Source organism: Leptidea sinapis, chromosome 31 (genome assembly GCF_905404315.1).
Source record: "Leptidea sinapis chromosome 31, ilLepSina1.1, whole genome shotgun sequence".
In the NCBI taxonomy this organism is placed as follows: Eukaryota; Metazoa; Arthropoda; class Insecta; order Lepidoptera; family Pieridae; genus Leptidea; species Leptidea sinapis.
In genome coordinates this window covers 9,606,464-9,627,755 of record NC_066295.1, presented here as the reverse complement: position 1 = coordinate 9,627,755, position 21,292 = coordinate 9,606,464, and the positions used below count along the sequence as shown (strand labels likewise).

At 36.7% G+C, this 21,292-nt stretch overlaps 1 protein-coding gene across 10 annotated transcripts in view; it reads left to right on the top strand.

Annotated features, from left to right (window-relative positions):
- Nucleotides 1–21,292, top strand: part of LOC126974053 (spectrin beta chain) — a 223,927-nt gene that overhangs the window by 22,194 nt on the left and 180,441 nt on the right. The window lies entirely within an intron of this gene.

Sequence of the window (21,292 nt, the reverse complement as noted above, 5' to 3'; positions counted from 1 at the left end):
ACATTTTGTATAGTGCAATAATTAAAATTCACTTGAATATTATCTTCTTTTGGAAATTAATCGCTCATTTTTCTTAATCAAAACAATAAAAATATCGAAGAAAAATGGCGGGGATTCGAATAACCTACTTTTTTTTACGGCGCGCGACGTTCTGGTGGTGTGGAACGCGCGTAAACCAAAATGTTCTTTTTTTGAAATTCATACAGATGCCACGCATCGAGCGATAAGAATGTGGCTGTCTGTTAAAACTCTGAGCATGAAGGGAATGAAAAAAAATTGGAGTGTTGTTATGAAATTCAGTACAACATTACAACACTCTTTTGGATGATGTAATGGTTATTAGAACATTGGGTGTTTTAATGTTGGCAATAAGCTAACTGTTTCAGAATCTTTAATAGAGGATTTAAAGCATGGGTGTAGATAAAATATAAAGAACTGCTTAAAGTTGCTCGAAGAGAATAAAGGCGGTAATACACATGTCAGTAAATCTGGAAAGTAGCTGTCATGAGAGTTACTGGCATTTACGAGTAACTAGCACACTGCGGCTACATTTGCAAGTAATACTGGCATGCCAGTTGTGCCCTTTTATGCCAGTAATACCATCGTGTATACGCAGGACAGTTCGTGAGAGAACTCGCACCTATACTTGCGCGCTAAATATTGATAACAATCGAAGTGAATTACACAAAATCAGTAGCTACATGTATGCCAGTGACAGGCATGCCAGTTAGCGTATATACATTACAGTAGCTGGCATGTGCAAAGTACTGGTGCTCTTGTTCAACGTTGTCTTCCTTTTACCTTTGACCTCGACTTCGTTTGTAGATTACCAAAACGAATGGACCATCTCTGGCTCACTGACATTCCTTTGAGAATAATCTCTAGGAGGCATTTTGCTTGGGATTGAAGAAAAAAGAATGAAGTGCAGTTCTATGTCAAGAAATATATAAAATATTATAATTTAATAAACATATGATATAAGGCGACCTATAGACCCAACTGGTGAGTGATTTTGCCCACTGTGCTGGAGGTCCCTGGTTCGAATCCCGGTAGGTGTAAAACATTTATATATTAAGAAGATGAATGTTTATTTCCGAGTCATGATGTATTTATATGTATATCGTATTAACTATATCGTTGTCTTGCACTTGCGTAGGCTATGCCTAGTTTGGGGCGAGATAGTTGAGTAGTGTCTATGAAAAATTAAATAAAAAAATGTAAAGAAATACTTTTGGAAGTAAATTAAAAAAAATATATAATGACACGCTTTCACACAAACTATCTTGCCCCAAACTAGGCATAGCCTGTACTAAGGGTACAAGACAACGATATAATATTTAATACAATTTACTTATTTATTAACATGCCTATATACTTATTAAGATGTATGGCTCGGAAGCAAACATCTATATTCATCATATAAATGTTTGCACCTATCGTGATTCAAACCCGAGAGTCGGGACCTCTAGCTCAGTAGGCAGGGTCACTAACTGAGCTATATGGGTCGTCAATTTGTAGATATCAAGATCTTGTTAAAAAGCATTATTAACCCTATTTTCAAAAAACTGCTTTCATAGGGTCATTCGAGGAGGAATATTGGGTGTGGAGCCAGTCATAAACCGTTATATTATATTATTGATAGAAGCACATCCATGTTGCACCTTCCTCGCAGGAGGCTACCGTGCACGTTGAATAATTCATAGCACGATATGAGCACGTACCGTTGACAGTTGACGCACAGCACAATGCTAACCTATTTTCTCGTTCTGTGTTGTCTGTACACTGAGTGATTGAACCGAGTGCGCTGTTTGTTGCTCACGTTTTGGCATTATAAACATTTGATTTGTTCTAATATATTAGATCATTTATATTTATAAGTCTAGATTAGACTTTGACGGTTGTGAAAACGTCGAACAAAATAGACTATGATATAACAGAGTTCTCAGAGGTGATATAAATGCGCCGAGTTTGCATGTTGAGCTATGTAGAATCTTTGTACCGGATTTACTATTCGAGGCGCAAGCATAGATTGTTCTCAAGTCCGACACATCGTACTGTGGTTCGCACCAACTCACCTATACCGAGGTCTCTCTCTGCTCTCAACGCTCTTCTCGAAGCCAACCCTGCTTGTAATTTATGTGCGGATGGATGGCAGACGATTTTAACAGCGCGTTTTTGTGAGAGGAATGGATGAACGGTATTTGGATGTTAATTAATTATTAGTTATTTACAGTAAACTTTGTATTTATTAACTATTATTTGTGTAATATGTCTAGTTTGTAATTAATTCTTACTTTAATATTGTAATTGACTTAAGCCGTTTTATTAAAGTATAAATAAATAAAATAAATAAATAAATAACTAACCTCTATTTTGAGCAATTCAGGCACACTAACACAAAGTGTCATACAAATCGCGAGTGTAAGACGTATGTTGTAACGCACACTAAAGTAATATTCCAGGCCTGTTTCATCGGTTGTCTAACTGTAAGATACTCTATCGTAAAGACGTATAAATTATCTGAGGCTAATATCTAAATATTTTATACCTATCAGGCTGTATACCTACTTCCTAATCTGCCGTGGATTACCGTGCGCGGGCACGAGTCACGAGTAAACAGGAGCCAAAGAGATCGGGCGTTATCTCTAATTTTTCTGGAAGGTTTTTGTCGTATGTTGTAAACGTTATAGCTTCTTTCCGATTGAGTCATAACACCAGAAACTTAGCTAGTCTTTTAACGTTTTTTAGGGTCCCTATTCGAAAGGTAACTAGGGATCCTATTAATTAGACTTCTATCCGTCTATCTATAAGCGGGCCTCAAAAAAAAGATACCTGAAATTTTGCAGTGATAGAGTGTGAGCTATTGCCGCTATAACAAATTATAAAATCCTATATGGCGAAATCCAAATTTATTTACTAAAAGTATTATTTTCGTATTTTGTGCCTCTAAAGTGATCCTTCAATCTTTATTTGCCTTTCTCTGTTAAGTACTTTGAAAACAAACAATAAGAACCTGGTCGTTCTACAGCTCCTAACCATAATTTCAATATAAAATATACCAGTTCTGAGAATGGCAGAAACCGAATATGTTTTGCCGCGAGCTTTTCGCACATGTGGTATTAATCCATGTTCATTATCATCACACTCGATGAGAGAACAGCTAATTAGTTTGTAACGACCGTTAACACATACCAGCGTATAATGTAATCGCTGAGATGAACGCTTTCGTTTATGAGCAATTCTGTAAAGGTGTCTTTGTAAACTTCTCTTATGTCTTTTGAGGTTGTTGCACTTAAATCGTCGGTTCTATCAATATATTTTCGTACGGTGCTGAGACTTGGACACTGAAAGCTACAGACCGCAAACGCATTGACGCCTTTGAGATGTGGTGCTGGAGAAAGATGCTCCGTATCCCCTGGACAGCATTTCGATCTAATCTCTCCATACCTCCTGAACTCAGGATCTCCTCGCGATTGTCTTCCGAATGTCTGAGCAGAGTTTTGGAATACTTCGGTCACATCGCAAGGAAGGACGATAGAAGCCTTGAGAGGCTCATTGTGGTCGGCAAAATAGATGGGAAGAGGCCTCGTGGACGCAGTCCAACACGATGGTCCGACCAGATCCGCTCCGCCCTCGACTCTACGGTTCACAATGCCTTTCACACCGCCAGAGACAGGCATAGATGAAGAGCGATCATACGTGAGAAAGTGATACAGAGGGGTGGTCACGACCCTCAGTACTGAGGATTACGACGCAGGGAGGAGGATAAATTTATTATGCTTATTCACACTCCTTCAGGACGTTTTATGATCTCCTCCACGTAAGTATGAGAATTTGGGGTATTCATAGAGATATATGCGTATGCGTTCAAGCCTCGCATTAACTGATGTTAAAGTTGACGTGTTCCTCTTAAAGGGTACTATAACATAAAATACTTTCTCAATGACATCACAGATTTGGAATGGAGTGACTGCCCTCAGGCTATAATAATAGATTTTATTGTACAATATTATATTGTGATTTAGTTTCTTGCGCCCGTTCTTCTCAAGTCTGTGGTAGTTTTTGACGTATAATAGTGATTTTAAATCCGAGTTTGAATGAAAAATTTTGAATTTAAATTTGTCTAAGTTCCTAAACCCGGTATGTAAAAGGGAAAAACTTATGGTTAGGTGCTGTGTTAAAAAGACAACCAATGTTATCACTGTGAGAGAGCTTTCTTTCTTCTTACAAGTAATTAATTCGACACTCATTCTTGAACACTTTACTCAGTTACACAGAAGTCCAGTTAGTTCAAGTTGATGTGTGAAAGAAACTCTTTTAGGTCTTCCGATGTTTAATACTTGCCTTTAAACCCATTAATAACACATTGTTGTATCATAGCGTTCACTTGTAAGCGATGTATAATTTTTATGGAGGCGAATTATGCTGACCCAAATAGGTCGATATCGTTATCGTGGTGGGGGCACATCTTGTGGAGAGCGGGGCGTGGTCGGAGGCCGCTTGAGTGCATTGCACAAAAATAAACATATTATTGTTACACTCGAACATTTTTTAACTTTGTTCACAATAGGCGAAGATGTGTGAGATTTCATCCTTAAGGGTTATATTTTTACATGATATTTATGAAAAATCGATACGATATACCTATGTATATAAAGATCACATCAAATATTTATGTTTTAAAACTTTGTTCACAAAAGGTGAAGATAATATGTTATGTTTTTAAAGTGATAACCCTCACTGCTGCATTACATACAGCCCAAGATAATTTTTCTTAAATCAAAGATTTTAATCTGTTGTGATAGACGGTCTCTAGATGAAACTCATCGTGCAGCTGTAAGCTGGTTGATGTGCATTCGCAGCGGAACCGGTTAAACGTTCTCAAACCAAGTCGGCCTTCGTCGTTACGGACTGACGACGCCCGCTGACGTCATCGGCTTATGTCATACAGACTGTGGTAATTAACACCGTGAATTGTGAGGACCGAGTTGCTCCGACATAATAATATTTAGCAGTGCTAATCTCATCTTCTGTGACATGTGTTATCAAACTCTTACTTATAACACCTATAGTATATAGTCTCGAATTGTCACAAATCATAAACGTAGGTCATAAGAAAATCAACAGGCAGCGGACTAATTAAAAGAATGAATGAATGAACTCATTCAAGATTTTTTTTTCATTTTATGGTGAATACTCGATTTGATATGGCACAATTCTGTTTGTAACTCGCCCACGTTCTCGTATCGTTTTTTGTATAGCATATCTTTCACGTATCCCCAAAAGAAGAAATCTAATGGTGTAAGGTCCGGGGATCTGGCCGGCCATCTAATCGGTCCATTCGTACCAATCCAAGTAGGAAAACATTAATTTTACATTGTTCCTTTCTTTTAAAATACTATGTTACTTAAGAAGATTTATTAGTTTTTGGCCATTCTTTCGATTGGCATTATAAAAGTAGGGGTGTTTTTTTTTACATTTCAGTCGGTTCGATTCCCAGACGAGGCGAGGAGAAAATCTTTGAATGATAAACTCGATATGATATGGCACAATTCTGTTTGTAACTCGCCCACGTTCTCGTATCGTTTTTTGTATAGCATTTCTTTCACATATCCCCAAAAGAAGAAATCTAATGGTGTAAGGTCCGGGGATCTGGCCGGCCATCGAATCGGTCCATTCGTACCAATCCAAGTAGGAAAACATTAATTTTACATTGTTCCTTTCTTTTAAAATACTATGTTACTTAAGAAGAGTTATTAGTTTTTGGCCATTCTTTCGATTGGCATTATAAAAGTAGGGGTTTTTTTACATTTGAGTCGGTCTGATTCCCAGACGAGGCAAGTAAGTTTTAGAAAAACTTTGAATGCAGAAGTACTAACTTTTAAAAATAACATAAAGTCTTCTTTCAGTAAAATAGCCTATCTTCGATATTTAAGGTACTTTCCCTTCATGTCCCATTACTTTGGGACATCCTATACATATATATATATAAAGATTAACCAGATACAAACTAATATACCGTCTTTGGTGAAAGTGTGTATACTCTTTTAGTGTGCACCAACTTAGGGTGAGATCTATAGAGCGTACTTAGATTTTGCTCAGACTTTACTTAAGTAAAACTTCGCTGAGTGTAAAAAAAAATGCGAACTTGACTTTTGGGCTGTCTTAGCTTAGGCTCAGCATAATATCAGCTGTAAATATCGCATCAGAATTTCTGATGGAGGATTCTAGGTCGAACTTGCCCAACAATTACCTCCACTTTGCTATGTAAAAATGTACAGTCACATTAGCTTCATCCATTCTTCTGTGTGATCAAAACATCTGTACAAAATATATCAGAATTAGCCGCTATTTGTCGTCCGACGTAAGCTTTCCGATCCAATCTAGTGATGTTATTGACCCAGCGCAAAACCAATTGGGACACACCATCGTCTGTCTATCTACAATGATTATTATTCCATAGAACGCGATCGCCGAGTCTCGCTTCAATAACTCAGTTTTCTTGGAAGTTGTGATAATTTGATTTGCATGAGTGGATTTAAGATGTATTTTATGATTCATTTACATTACTATAATTCACATCATGTGCTCTTGGCTTTATGTGTATATTATACAATGTAAAGCAGTCAGGGAAAATAAAAACAGTTTTCCATCACAAATCATTGTATTATAGATTTTACAATTATAAATTTTAACTTTAAAATATCACATACTGTCGTAATTAAACTCTCCTATTCCTAGGCTGTGCAAGATGGTAAACATATATAGCGATTACATCGATATTAATTTCACGACTTCTGTCTATACAGTTCGTAAATTATTTGTATGTAAGTTTAGTGAATAAAATGTAGTCATAATAATTATGTTTCTTAGTTTTATAATATATATATATATATATAATCATCTTAAATAATAATAATTTCAAACCAAATCATTTAACCATTATTACTTGTTAGCGTATATATTTTTTTCCTCTTAAACTAATATTTACTTTGTGAAAATTATTAAAGCATGTGGTAGATACCTGTAATTGTTTGTTACATTAAGCACATTATATTTAGTCTGTATTATAAATATATAACGCATCAATGTAAACAAATGTTGGTATTTCTAAATAAATAAATAAATAATTATTTTACAACACTTAAACACTGCAGAATAATTAATTTAATCCCGAGCAAGACATTATATACCCTCCACCCCTCTCCTCTCCTTTCCTCGGCTCACACTTTTTGTGGTTTTGGAATTTCATTTTCACCGATAAAAAGAACGTTTTCGTGAGATTCTTTTTTCATATTGTCTATAAGTATTTTTGGCTGAGTAGCTATTTGTATGATTTGCAACAGATATGTTTTTGGAAATTAGACTTTGAAGATTGAGTTATACGGATACATTAGGTAAATCTGGATTATTGGTAATGATCTTGTTCTTAAGTCTCGAGAGCTCAAAAAAACGGTCGTATGTAAGATAGGTACGGGCATACATTTGTCACAGCCCCGAGTCCTGATGAATTACTTGACCCGGATTCTGCAAATCGCCAACCGTTTCAAAGTCTATTGGACCAACAAAGATGTCAGTTGACCTTCCACATCATTTCCACCTTTCAACTACTTCGTTTCTTCTTGATAACTACTTCGTTTAATAAGTAGTAACCTTTCTTATTGTATTATGTTAAAATTAGGTAAGTTGTAGTAAGATACTTTTCCAGTGTGTACCCGAAAATAGAACGCGTGGAAAATATATTAAATATTTCACGTGAATACAGCTACTGTATATTATTTATTTTTAAACAGTGTTCTTTTTTATGAAAATGAGGGATGAGACGAGCAGGACGGTCAGCTGATGGTAATTGATACGCCCTGCCCATTACAATGCTGCTCCGCTCAAGATTATAAAAAAATCTGAGTGGCACTACAACTGCGCTCGTCACCTTTAGACATAAGATGGAGTCTCATTTGCCCAGCACTTTCACTAGCTGCAGCGCCCTTCAGACTGAAACACAGTAATGCTTACACACTACTGCTTCACAGCAGAAATAGGCGTCGTTCCCATTGGTGAATTATATTACGATAAGTGTCATTCTGTGATGGTATTTAACTTTTCGCCTACTGAAGTGCTCACGAGGACCTTGTATCTCGTGTGCCAGTGTGTGTAGTCTCACACGAGGCACACACAAATTCACCGGCCTCACCGGCTGACAACAAATGAGCCTCATCCTGCCAGGTTCAGCGGAGGCTGCCGAGTTCCGCCGCCCACCAACCGCCGCATTAACTGATCAACTTGGCGTCATGGTGCCACTGGGTCTGTGACGAAACGTCGCTTACATCATACCACTCAAACTTTGCTTTTTAACTATGGCTACTTTGGCACAAGAGGGATATCCTACTCGTCTATTATGCAGATTGCTGTCTTTTACTTTTGTTGGATACTTTGTTTAACTGTCTCGAACGTTTTCTGTACGTGTGTATGTGAGATGTCACTGAAATCTACAAAAACAGCTGGATAGATTTTGATTTTGCGAAGTCGCTCGTCTCGATATAAGTTTACCTTGGTTTGCTATTATTGCAACCGCGATTGCAACGATCACGACCCTGTAGTAGTGATGCTTTTGTTTGTACTTACAATTATTATAATATTTATGTAAATTATTGTACGTAATATATTTAGAGATTTATTTGGATTTAACATCGGGCGTCGCGGTGTTGATATCCACCATGTTGTTTGAAGTGCAAAAAATAACATTGTAAGTAAAATAAGTTATTTTTAACAGTGTGAAATAAGATTTAGAATGTTCGTATTTAGAGGTTTATGACAAACTTACGCCTTAACGATTACAGCGTTCGATTGCTTTTATCACTTTTCTCGGATATTGAGATCTTTATGACCTATTGTCGGATTACAACTTACGTTCTACCTGGTTGCACATACTCTTCATAAGATTTAAGAATGGTAGGCCAATAAAGTCAGTCATAAGGTGTTAAACAAACAATGTATTGATTATTTGGCATAAATTGAAAGCCTTTCAATTTACTTTTCAAAAGTATATAATTATGAGACTAAAGTAATTAGCGGCTGCACTCTGCAGATGTTCGCTGGAGGCACTCGACTGGAAACCAGAGGGTTCGGAATACCACCTGTTATATTTTATTTCGTATTGTGTTTGAATTCACATTTCACCTTGAACAAATATACTGAGATATTGGATATTCATATAAATATCATTGTAGTCCTAGGAGTTGCAGTGCCTATTGCATTGTTAAGAGTCATGGTATCTCAAAATCTAATGATATCATCTGTGCATATAATATAGGCAATTAGGCAGTGTCTACCTCGTTATGAACCTAAATAAGTATAGCACTAGTGTTATAGTAAATTTACTACCTACGGTAGGCAGTCTACAGATTTCATACAAAACAAGCACCGTTTCATACAACTTATGTCGTACTGTCGGACTACGCAACTACGACTAGTAAGATCTACAGTGCCTACCTTGCTGGAAAAACAATGCCTGAGTACCACAAAAATTACAGACAATGTAAAAAAATACGAATGGCATGATTGTGATGATTGCTTATCCCCGTCTCATCACAGCAATAAACTTAAATATTAGCCTCCTCACCATATGGTTATGTGGCGTTCCTATTACATTGCATTTTCTAATGAACTTTCCTCCACGTACAACCAAACTTTAGATTCAATATCTTTCCGCAGTGTTTTCAGGATCGTATTATATACGAAATCTTACAATAGCGCATACCTTCGCCTACATTAAAGGCCGTCAATGCACCTGTGGTTCCACTGGTGTTGCAAGAAATAATTCGTGGCCTAATTGGTAATTAATTAGCCTAGCCTGAGTCATAATTCAGTTATCATGTATCAGGTGACCCGTCCGCTCGTTTGTCCTCATCATAATATCTGAAAACCTGTCTCAGTTTTTTTCAGAGTGGTCAAACGGGCAAAAGGTTCACTTGATGGAAAAATGTGAGGCAACTGCCCGTGGACATCCGCAGCACCAGGGGTCAAGAGATGCGTTGCCGGCCTTTAATTTGGGAGTATGCTCTTAGTCTTGAAGGTACCTAAAACATATCGGTTCGGGAAAACGGCAGCCAGTTATGGATTCCACAATGTGGCTGTGCGAGGCAAGAAATTTCTCGCAAAATGCGCGATTGTAGAATCGTCAACATGATGCGGGGGGTATTTTGCATTTTGACCTGATCTTCGGCGGTGGAGTTCAGCTGCTGGTATCAACCCGAACAACTCCTCCGAGCACTCCCCGTGTAGTACATCTGTTGATCAATTCATTATCCCGTTTCCTTAAGTGTTAATTCCGCCAATATTCGTCTTCAAACAATTCGACACATGTTTTGCCTCTACACGAGGCATCCACAGGAGATTTCGACTCGCCGTAGTGCGTCTCTCTCTTCAAAACAACAAAAATTTGGATAATTATGAATTTCCGCAATAACGCCTACTTTAATAAATTTTCATATAGATCTATTTGAATATCTATTTTCACAGTAGATTAAAGTTTTAAGCTTCATTTTGCATACAACTGACCCGAAAATAGCGTTCGTTTGCCTCTTCGAAGCGAGGAGCGATATAAAGTCCGCGTTACAATGCGAATTTATAAATAAGACGCGAGCTGGTGTGTAAAAATCATCCACGGAAATAAAATGTCTGCGAACGATAGTGACGTAGTGTTTTGGAGTGGGCAATCAATGATCGGGCAACGGTTACGTGTGCTGTGTGGAGTGATACGAATTTGGATGTTATTTTGAGTGTACAGTCACTTGTAGCCTTAGATATTTTATACGTCTAGATTAGAGTCTCTTGCTGTTAGAAAACCGATATAAATAAGCTATGAATAAATGTTTAGTGTGCGTTTTACACTCGCGATTTGTATGACACTTTGTGTTAGTGTGCTTGCAGTGCTCAAAATTGAAGTTTGTTCTAAACTCAATTCTTTTCGACGTTTTCACAGCCGTCATAGTCTATCTAGTCGTATTTAAATTATCCAAGATTTTAGCGTCGTTGCACCTTGATAAACTGACGCATAACAAAATATTATATTCATTTTCGATATCAAGTCTTAATTTTTTTGTGAGAAAAAAGAGGGCTGTTTTTTTTAAACAAATCTCCATTCATTAGTAAAGATTACGTTACATGTACAGTCTTAGTACTCAGCTGTCATGAATTCCCCTCTTCGTAGTAACAGTGCTGTGTTAACGACTTTATTTTTACTTGGAAGCGGACGTGACGCAGTAAACTCAAAAGTCAAAGCCGTGACGCGTCCGGCCACTCTAAACATTACGGCTTCGCTTTAATATTTCGGTAACGGTGTTTATATTGAAAATAAAGTGCAACTCAGTTGACTCACTAATTAAATTAATGTAAAACTTTAGCTGCTAAATGTACACAGTATGTATCTGTATGTATACTCTACGTACCTAGTGACGTAAATATTTACGATTATCTTTTGGCCGGGAACCAGTGGAAGGCTCCTTTGAACAGGATGCCGGCTAGATTTTGGGTACCACAACGGCGCCTACTTCTTTCGTGAAGCAGTAATGTATAAACATTACTGTGTTTCGGTCTGAAGGGCGCCGTAGCTAGTGAAATTACTGGGCAAATGAGACTTAACATCTTATATCTCAAGGTGACGAGCGCAATTGTAGTGCCGCTCAGAATTTTTGGGCTTTTCATAAATCTTAGGCGGCACTGCATTGATTACACTCGCATTAGGGCAGGGCGTATCAATCACTATCAGCTGAACGTCCCGCGCGTCTCGTCCCGTATTTTCATTGAGTAAAATATATTAATGGCGATTTAAAAGCGCTAAGTTAAAGCTAATTTCAATAATGGTTATATGAATTTGTGAGGTCGGAGTTGATCACTTACCTGCGATTAAAATATGGCGGTAACGTAAGTGTAATGTTTACGTTATAAAGAATGTAAGGAAGGAAGCCCTAGCAGCCGTTGTTTCTGTTAATCATCACGCTCCAGACAGCTTTGTTTACATTATTATTATTTATACGTGGCCGCGCTGGTTGGATGGTCAGAAACTCATTACTGTAACCTACCCACTGCTGTTCAACTTAGGCTGAACGCACACTACGATAAAAAATATCGTTAGTCCGTGAACAGCAGATATCTTAAATCCGCGCACTGCGAAAATAAATCTCTTGCGGTTTAAAATTGTAGATGCAAAATCTTACATAATATTTCCACCCTTTGATGCAGTGCCGAGCTCTGCGCATTGCGAATAAAATCGCGGTCAGTCGACTTGTAAAACTGTCTTTTGGCATCCAAAATTTCGCAGGACACACACTATCGTAATGCGTGTAGGAATTGTTGTTGTTTACGATTTTAAATCGCACATTATAAATCGCAACGAATTTTAATAGTGCGCGCTCAACCTTATTCAAAAAAACACTGCAGTTCACTGACCTGTATAAATACCACTGGACAGGCTGTTCCATATGTTTGACAGCAAACTTTTTTGCGCCTATTTAAAGCGCCACTCGCGAGCGTCCAGAGAACTAATTTTGACGTATAATACAAATGGCTGCGAAGGAACATACAATACTCTGAAGTATTCATGCATTTTGAATTAATTTCGTTCGTTTTCCGTGTTATTTATACTTCAAGACTCAACGAAATAAAGTACACAATTGTATTTTGTAAATAGTTTCCCACCATCGATGTTTGCTGAGGTTGTCATTACTAGTTTTAATACCTCAGACTCTCGCTACATGGCCAACAGCGCTAAAATGGCGAATATCAAACAGGGACAAAAGCACTTTGACAGCCGCCAGTCCAGTCCTTTATAGTAGAGGTCAGATCTGTTTACCATTAAGGCGTATTTAGTGATGTAGGACGTTTTCCCTTTTATCCCACTGCTGATATATTGCACATTACAGATACATTAATATCGTCACTCAAATAGAGTAATTAGATAATTGATTATGGATTCGTTAGCGAAACCTTGTGCGGCACCGGGCGCGCTTTATATTTGGGTTAATGGATTCGTCCGCGCTACGCCGACATGGGAAGTGGCTATCAACTATCAAGTGGGGCTTATTTGTTCCTGTCATAATTCACCCGCCATATATTATTGTGCTATTATAATAAATATTACTTATATTATAATTAGTAACCATTGGGAATATAATATGTAACCATTATTGTGTTTCTACTAATTTTAACATAAAATTAAGAAAATTATATTGTATATGATGTGGTGTGCTTTAATAAAGAAACATAAAAAAATCACTGCACGTTTCATACTAAACTAAATTTCAATTTTTACTGAGGCAATCCCGCCTCTTATTACGGAGTATATACAGGATGTATATAGTCCGTAATTTACTCCGTACTTTGATGTATATAGCATAGTCGAGTGTATCGGTGTTTTTACAAGCGGTTGAGATGTTTGGACTATTAACCCTGAGGTCATCGAGTATATTTAGCGCTGACTCTGTCAACATGTGGGCATGGGGATATCGAATGATTACGACTTATACGAGTCATTCTTCCATGCAAACATTCTCGACTTAGCCCTTGGTTTTTCACCCTAGATATTTTTTTTTTCAAATAAGTTTAGTTTAAATCATTCGCTTCATTGTGTGTCTTCTACCGCATTTATCACGGGGAGTGTTCCGAAGAGCTGTTTAACCTGATTCCTGCCGCCGAATTCCACCTTCGCACGACACGCCACAAGTTAGGTTATCATCCTCACCATCTGGATGTGTGGCGGTCCTCCACAGTGCGGTTTTCAAGGAGCTATCTTGGACGTACTACAAAGATGTGGAATGAGCTTCCTTGTGCGGTGTTTCCGGGACGATACGACATGGGTACCTTCAAAAAAAGCGCGTACACCTTCCTTAAAGGCCGGCAACGCTCCTGTGATTCCTCTGGTGTTGCAAGAGATTGTGGGCGGCGGTGATCACTTAACAACAGGTGACCCGTACGCTCGTTTGTCCTCCTATTCCATAAAAAGAAAAGTGTGTTCCTCTGTGTTCCTTTTTTTTTGTTTTTGAACGAGACCGCGACCTCCGCTGGAGCACTTACGAGCGATCAATAATGTGTTTAAAACAATAATTTATAAATAACATTCTATTTATTTGTATAAACGAATCTGATTCAACAAAATACGTCTTTATAATTCTAATGCTTATATATGAGCAATACAAGCCTTAATATATTGTCATAAATTGCAATAATCACAATTTGGTGAATTAAATTTATCACCGAACTAACGAACGAAACGTGTACTATAAGTTAGCTCAAGAAATTATGACAAGATAAACAGCGAGCGTTTAGCACTTGCCATAGAAAAAATACAAAACAAATATTAGAAATAAAAATAATTATGGCTCCCAAATCGAAATAAAGACTATCCTATCTCTCAAGTTGGACTAAACTGCACTCCGTGAAGTAATCCTAATTAAAATCCGTTCATTAGTTTACGAGTTCCCTAGAAACAAACATCAGAACAGAAATACTGTTTTATTATGAATTTGTCAATAATATATCATAACATCAAGACTTATTACGTAAAATATTCTCCCTATTGTTATAATGAAATTGTTTCACAGCAGAACTCTCAAACTGTGCGTCAATAAATTCTCTAACAACAAACAAATATTGGAAATAAAAATAATTATGGGTCCCATATCGAAATAAAAACTATCCTATCTCTCAAGTTGGACTAAACTGCACTCCATGAAGTAATCCCCATTAAAATCCGTTCATTAGTTTCGGGGTCCATCGCGGTCAAACAACGTGTCATGTAATTTTAATGAATGAAAAGAAAAACTAAGCTCGTCTCTCAATATAAGCCACAGTATCCGACAAAGGGGAAAATGTTAGGACTTTGAAATAAAATTGAAGACAGAGTTTGGAAGCTTGTTTTAATTAATGCATTAAATGGTATCGCATACGGCCTAACACACAGATTACAGAGACGCCATGACAGTTACATAAAAGGCATAAAAGGCATTTATTTTCTCAAAATTGATTCCTTTAGAATTCTTTTTGATGTCATTTCTTATACTACTAGATACTACTACCGCTTCGGAAACAAATGGCGCTCTGAGAGAGAAGAAGCGGCGCAAGAAACTCTCCTAGCATTCTTTTTTTTGCGCTCTTTTCAATAAAAATATACAATATTGTACAGTCGCTATAAAATAATCACAATCTAGTCCCAGGCTGTCCGATCATTTAGATATTCAGCAGTGGAGTAATAGGATTTACGACAGAGCCATTTTTTTATAAAACATTTAAATTTATTTATAGATAATGCCTGAACAGTGGCTGGGACTTTATTGTAGAAGTGTATACATTTACCCTTAAAGCTATTATGTATCTTATGAAGCCTACTAGAATTAGTTACAAGCAATCCCTTATTTCTAGTATTATAATAATGAAAATCACTATTAAGAGCAAAAAGGTGACGATTTTTGTGAACATATATTAAATTTTCATAAATGTACTGACAATAAACAGTCATAATATTTATTTCTTTAAATTTTTCTTTGAGAGACTGTCTATAACCAAGCTGATATATAGCAGAACATAATTCTACCTTATTAAAGACTATATCATAGATAACTGTGTTGTCACACTTCAAAATATTATATTGCACCTTTATAGTTCACAGAAAAGGCTATTGTCGATAGATTAGTATTTATTATTCTTTAAACAATTAAGACGTGATTTTCAAACATTGCTGATTGATGCCGATGATATTGAGATCATCTCCTTCACTTCTGGGAAATACGGATGTTGAAGTAATTACTATTTTTCAACAATAGTATTTATATACTTATATCAAACATTTCGCTATTATTTTTCCCAGCTAAATTACTTATTCGTAACAGCAAACTCATTTTCCGCAAACTGTGGGATTTTAAAAAATCCCTGGTGCGTATTGTTTTCGCGGACATAAAGCAGGTAAGGCAACAATGGGTCCTGTAGACGACGTCGCAGGATCTCATTGTTACAAAATAATTGCAGGAGCTTTTTGAGTGCGTTGAGCTCAGTTTTGTTACTAAACAAGTGAAGCGAGATACACTGAGATTTTAAATGCAATTAAACCTGTTAATATCCTACTAATATTATAAATGTGAAAGTTTGTATGTCTGGATGTATGTTTGAACTTCTTTAACGCAAACACTACTGAATGGATTTTGATGAATCTTTGCAATAATTACACACCAGAATAACATATAGGCTATAATTTATAAAAATATTGTGTGAATTATCTATACATTTAAATAAAATTGGATTGTCTGTTTGTAATATTGGAATAACCTTTTTTTTTACTAAATGTATATTATGAATACATATACGGTACATACAACAAAATATTTTTTTTTACAATTTTTGTCTGTCGGTCTGTCTGTCTGTTTGTTCCGGCTAATCCGGCGACTTACGTTTATTTTATAAAAATAAAGCAATATCCAAGAATCTGTCTAACTCTAAAAAAATTTATATGGCAAAACAACGTTTGCCGGGTCAGCTAGTTTATATAATATACATTTAGAAAGGGTTAATATCAAATTATTGTTTTAAGGAATTGCTAACTCGGGTGCTCACTCACAGTAAATCGATAAGATTCTGACAAAGAAAACACATCCAGAAACTAATTTGTGTGTAGTCCACAAAAATAATTCGTATAATGTAATAACTAATAATATTACCAATATTGCTTGCTCGTTGTAAAACTGTGACACCGAATGTTGCAATAACTGAAGAAAACCATTTATTTGGCATCAATGAAAGTTCTTCACACATGGTTGATGTGATTCCAATCGGTGTTTCCTGCTGTTTGAATGAGGTACGCTTTGTGCTTACGTGTTAATGCACAGTACTGCCATTGTTTACCGTCATGGCTGTGACTCAGGTGACAGATGTCATCATTACAATAATTAGTACTTTACGAGCTGTTTACTGCAAATGTCTCACGGAAACCAGGGCCTAAAATATAAATAGAATCTTTATTCATTACCATCAATGACGTTATGTACATATACATATAGACAAATCACGTCCTACAACAAAGCTGAAATATGGAACATGCCGCAAATTACAACATATTAAGCTTCGCCTCATCTTTTGTCTTCCCAAATACCGCAGTGTCTGAAGACGAAGGTTTTCAACCAGTGTGTGTTGCCAGTGATGTCTTACGGTACGCAGACGTGGTCGCTAACTGGGCAATGGAGAGGGCTATGCTCGGAGTTTCCCTGCGCGATCGAATCAGTTATGAGGAGATCCGTAGGAGAACCAAAGTCACTGACATAGCACAAATGATTGCGAAACTGAAGTGGCAGTGAGCAGGGCACATAGTTCGACGGGCAGATGACCGGTGGGGCAGAAAAGTCCACGAATAGCGACCACGTACAGAAAGACGCAGTGTTGTTACGCCCCCTATAAGATGGACCGCCGATCTGGTCAAGATCGCCGCAATACGTGGAATGAGGGCAGCGCAGGACCGATCGTCCTGGAGATCTTTGGGGGAGGCCTTTGTCCAGCAGTGGACGTCTTGTGGCTGATGATGAAGTTTGGCCAGCTACATCTATACATTGCCGGATTTACTCCAGTTATTTAAAATAGTTTTGATCAATAAGCTGCAATGTATAACATTTATTCAGTTTAGAGAGTTGAAAACGCCTCATCGGCATTAGACGTGAAGAATATGGTTGAACCAGTTCCTCCTGATTATTTCAGAGCTAAGCATCGTTATTACAAGGTGTTACGGTCGGTTTCTCTCGATTACATAGTCTCGGTGTTCTGAGTTCGCTATCGCTGAAGTAACAGTGGTTCTCGTATTGGTGGGTACTACGTAAACATGAATGCACTATTAGTTGGCTAGGTCCGTACAACGTATGATAATGTTTCATCGTGTTTACAAACATATAGTTTACACTTTGCATAAATTTGTCGTAACATTTAATCAGTTTGATTAATTCAACATGTTCATATTATTCCGTGGGGTCTCATTGTACACAGTCCTATTATAATATAGCTGCTAGAATAGTTGTATAATTGTATGGTTTTTTACATAAATTTTCATAATCGGGATTGTATGGGTATTGATTGTTCATGTGTAGATAGTAGTAAATTGTAGCGTATATGATAGGAAATTTACAAACATTACTTTGTTTTTCATATTTTCGTTAACCTTAAGGTAACTAATTATTCTCAATACATTTTTGATAATTTTCTGTATGTACATAAGCACATTGACTGTGACATTCATAATGTTAACACGAGGAACAAACATAAACTTGTTATGCCTACTACTCGGATGGGTCGAGTTAGTAAGTCTTTTGTTGGGCGATGTATATGCTTCTACAATATGATCCCAGAAAGTGTACACAACAAATGTGTTACGAAATTTAAAAGAATTGTTAAAAAACGTTTGTGTGGGAAAGGTTACTTATAGCATAAACGATTTTATTAATGACACTACGGACTGGGAATAAAGCGAACACCCTCAGGCTCTTTAATTTTAAATGTTTATTTTACGATATCACATTGTAATCCATATTTTTATATTTAAAAAAAGCCCGCTGAATTCCCAGGTCTGAGGCAGTCTCTTTTGAATGGGTGGTAGTTTTTGACGTTCAATAAGTGATTTTGAATCCTATTTTGAATAAAAATATTTCAATTTGAATTGAGGTATTTTTCTTTCAATATTGAATAAAACTTTTAATTGAATAAAGCCCGCAGAGTTTCTTCCACCCGTTCTTCTCAGCTTCGGCATATATTTTCGAAAGGGTGGTAGATCTTGACGTTCCAATAAGTGATTTAATATCCTGCTCTAAAAATACTTGAGTTTGACTCCTCCTCTGTTTGTAGTGAGATTCGAGATCTACCCATTTTTTTTCTTGTTTCCAATGTTATTCCTCGTCTGTAGGATTCGCTTACAGAGTTAGAACTCCAAAAATAATTAAAAGTAATAAAATGCGTCATAACGGAATGCTCTCATTACAATGGTAAGATTTCTTGCAAGAAGAATACGAAATCCACACGAAGTGTCGTATTCCGAATAGTTGAATATTCCGTCTAGACTACTCTACTTGTCAGCCACCGAAATCAGGAAGTGCCTCTTTCAAACTACAACGAATTGTCTCCAGGTGACTGGTACTCGTGCTTAACATGCAACCATATAACAATGGCAAAGAGTCTAGAATCGTTTGAGCTTTGTGTAATATATTATGTCATTTGCGAACCTTCCGTACCTAAGTCCCTACTCCCTGCAAAACTACACACTTGACGCTATTATGGCCCCTCCTTTCGTGCAACTAGCGTGACGCCAAGTCATTTAAAATACATGGGGTACTAAGGGGAATCGTGTTTAGTGCTTTTTGTTTCATTTACTTGTATTATTAATGGTTATGATTTCTAGTTAGATTCACAATGAGACATTTCATAAACATTAACTTGTAGCTATAAAATCATGAATGGCTAGCAAAACTTTCTCAGCTCCAATCGTAACAATAAACAAGTCTAAATCGTTAGTTGGTCTGTCATTGGACATCAATTATATCTGTTCGCTTTTATTGGTTTTGATTTTAAAATCGTGAATGTAAGTCCGGGTAACAGGCTTATCATATCTAAAGGTGCTTCATAAGTGCAAAATACCAATTCATAAAGGCACGGTTGCTTTAGCTAGAGGAGGACAAACCGCCTCCAACACTTTTGCAGCACCAGAGGAATAACAGAAGCGTTGATGTTAGTTACTATTACGACAACAAACTGATGCAAGAGTTTGGCGAGATATAAAAATTAAGAATCAATTGTGTATATTTTTATAATTAAATTAATTAAAAAAAAACAGGATGATAATTTAAGCCCTTGAATTTATCCCTTGTATATTTTCGTTTCCGTCTTTGCAACGTATTTAAGTACGCTATCTCGGTATTGTTATACTTTGGTTTAAAAGTGAATGATGAACGATGAGTGAACGAATGTATAAACCGACAAAAATCCATGTTCTTTCTTCTAACGTGACAAAAAATGCCATAACAATTCAATATTGTAGGATAATAGAGTGAAATGTCAAATGTTGACAGCTTGTTTATTTTTATTCGTCTTCTAGGTGACAAGTGACATCTCTGCTCTGACAACTGTTATTCTCAGACTAACCTTTTATACCGCCAATAAAATTGTCCGTCTAAATATTTACTCGCGGATAGCTGTATTCTTAGATTAGTGGTTAGTTAAATGAAAAATTAGATTTAATCTTATATTAGCAGAAGTTAGTCACGAGTAAAAACTTACTCCAGTTTGGTCAAATGCGCCATTATAGTTATAGTAAAAGTTATATATTTCGGATAGTCTTTTACGATTATGCATGCAACTGAGCCGTTATTTAGAAATGCTTATCATGAGAGACCATACTTTAAACATATTATTTAATAAACCTAGATTTTCATAGTATTTAATGTGTAGTCAAATTGAGGCGAAGAGTAAGCAGAAAACACGCAAACATGGTGTTTTTAGACAAGTTTTGTAGTGAAAGTAAAGCATTTCGAGCTATGATCACTACTTAATCCTGTTACACATATCCTTAAGTCTTATTTGTAGGTTGCTAATGCTTGCTGTTGGTTATAGTTAACACTGCCGAGCCTTTTTGAACTACCACTTTCCTTTGAAGTTAAACAAGTTTTTTGGCATGGAGTGACGCATTTTTCTGGTACTTCTCTCAGAAATATTATTCTTATAGCTTGTACATTTTTGTGTAGGTTCATTTATTCAGATTTGAAGTGAATAACGAGGATTGTAAGCATATAAACTGTTTTCCACTCAAGAATTTTGAAAATATTGGCTTTGTTACTTAGATGGCGGGCCAGCAGCCGTGAACTCATATCGCTCAAGGTCGCTGGCATTTAGTGTCGCCTTAAGCCTTTAGATAAAACGCCAGGCTTTGGGTAGGCTGTAAAGGCTAGGAGATTTTAATTAAGTAAGGTCGTAAAACTTCAACTTAACTCTAACAAGCTGCAAAATGATAAGTCACAAAAAGCATGTTTAAAAAAAAACTTAGTCAAGTACAACGAGAATATTATGGTGTAGATTAGCATGGTGTTAATGAAATGGTATTGATAATGCGGCCGCCATGGTTGCCGCGGTAGGAAAAGGGGTGGGGGGGTGTCGGTCGTTGACCCAACTCGTGTTCCTAATTCATATTGTACTTTATGTAATAGTTGATACCCGTTGCCACTTCCTGAGTGACGATACTATTCACTTCTTGATTCAGCAGTCTTTTTAAGATGCGAGAGAATCA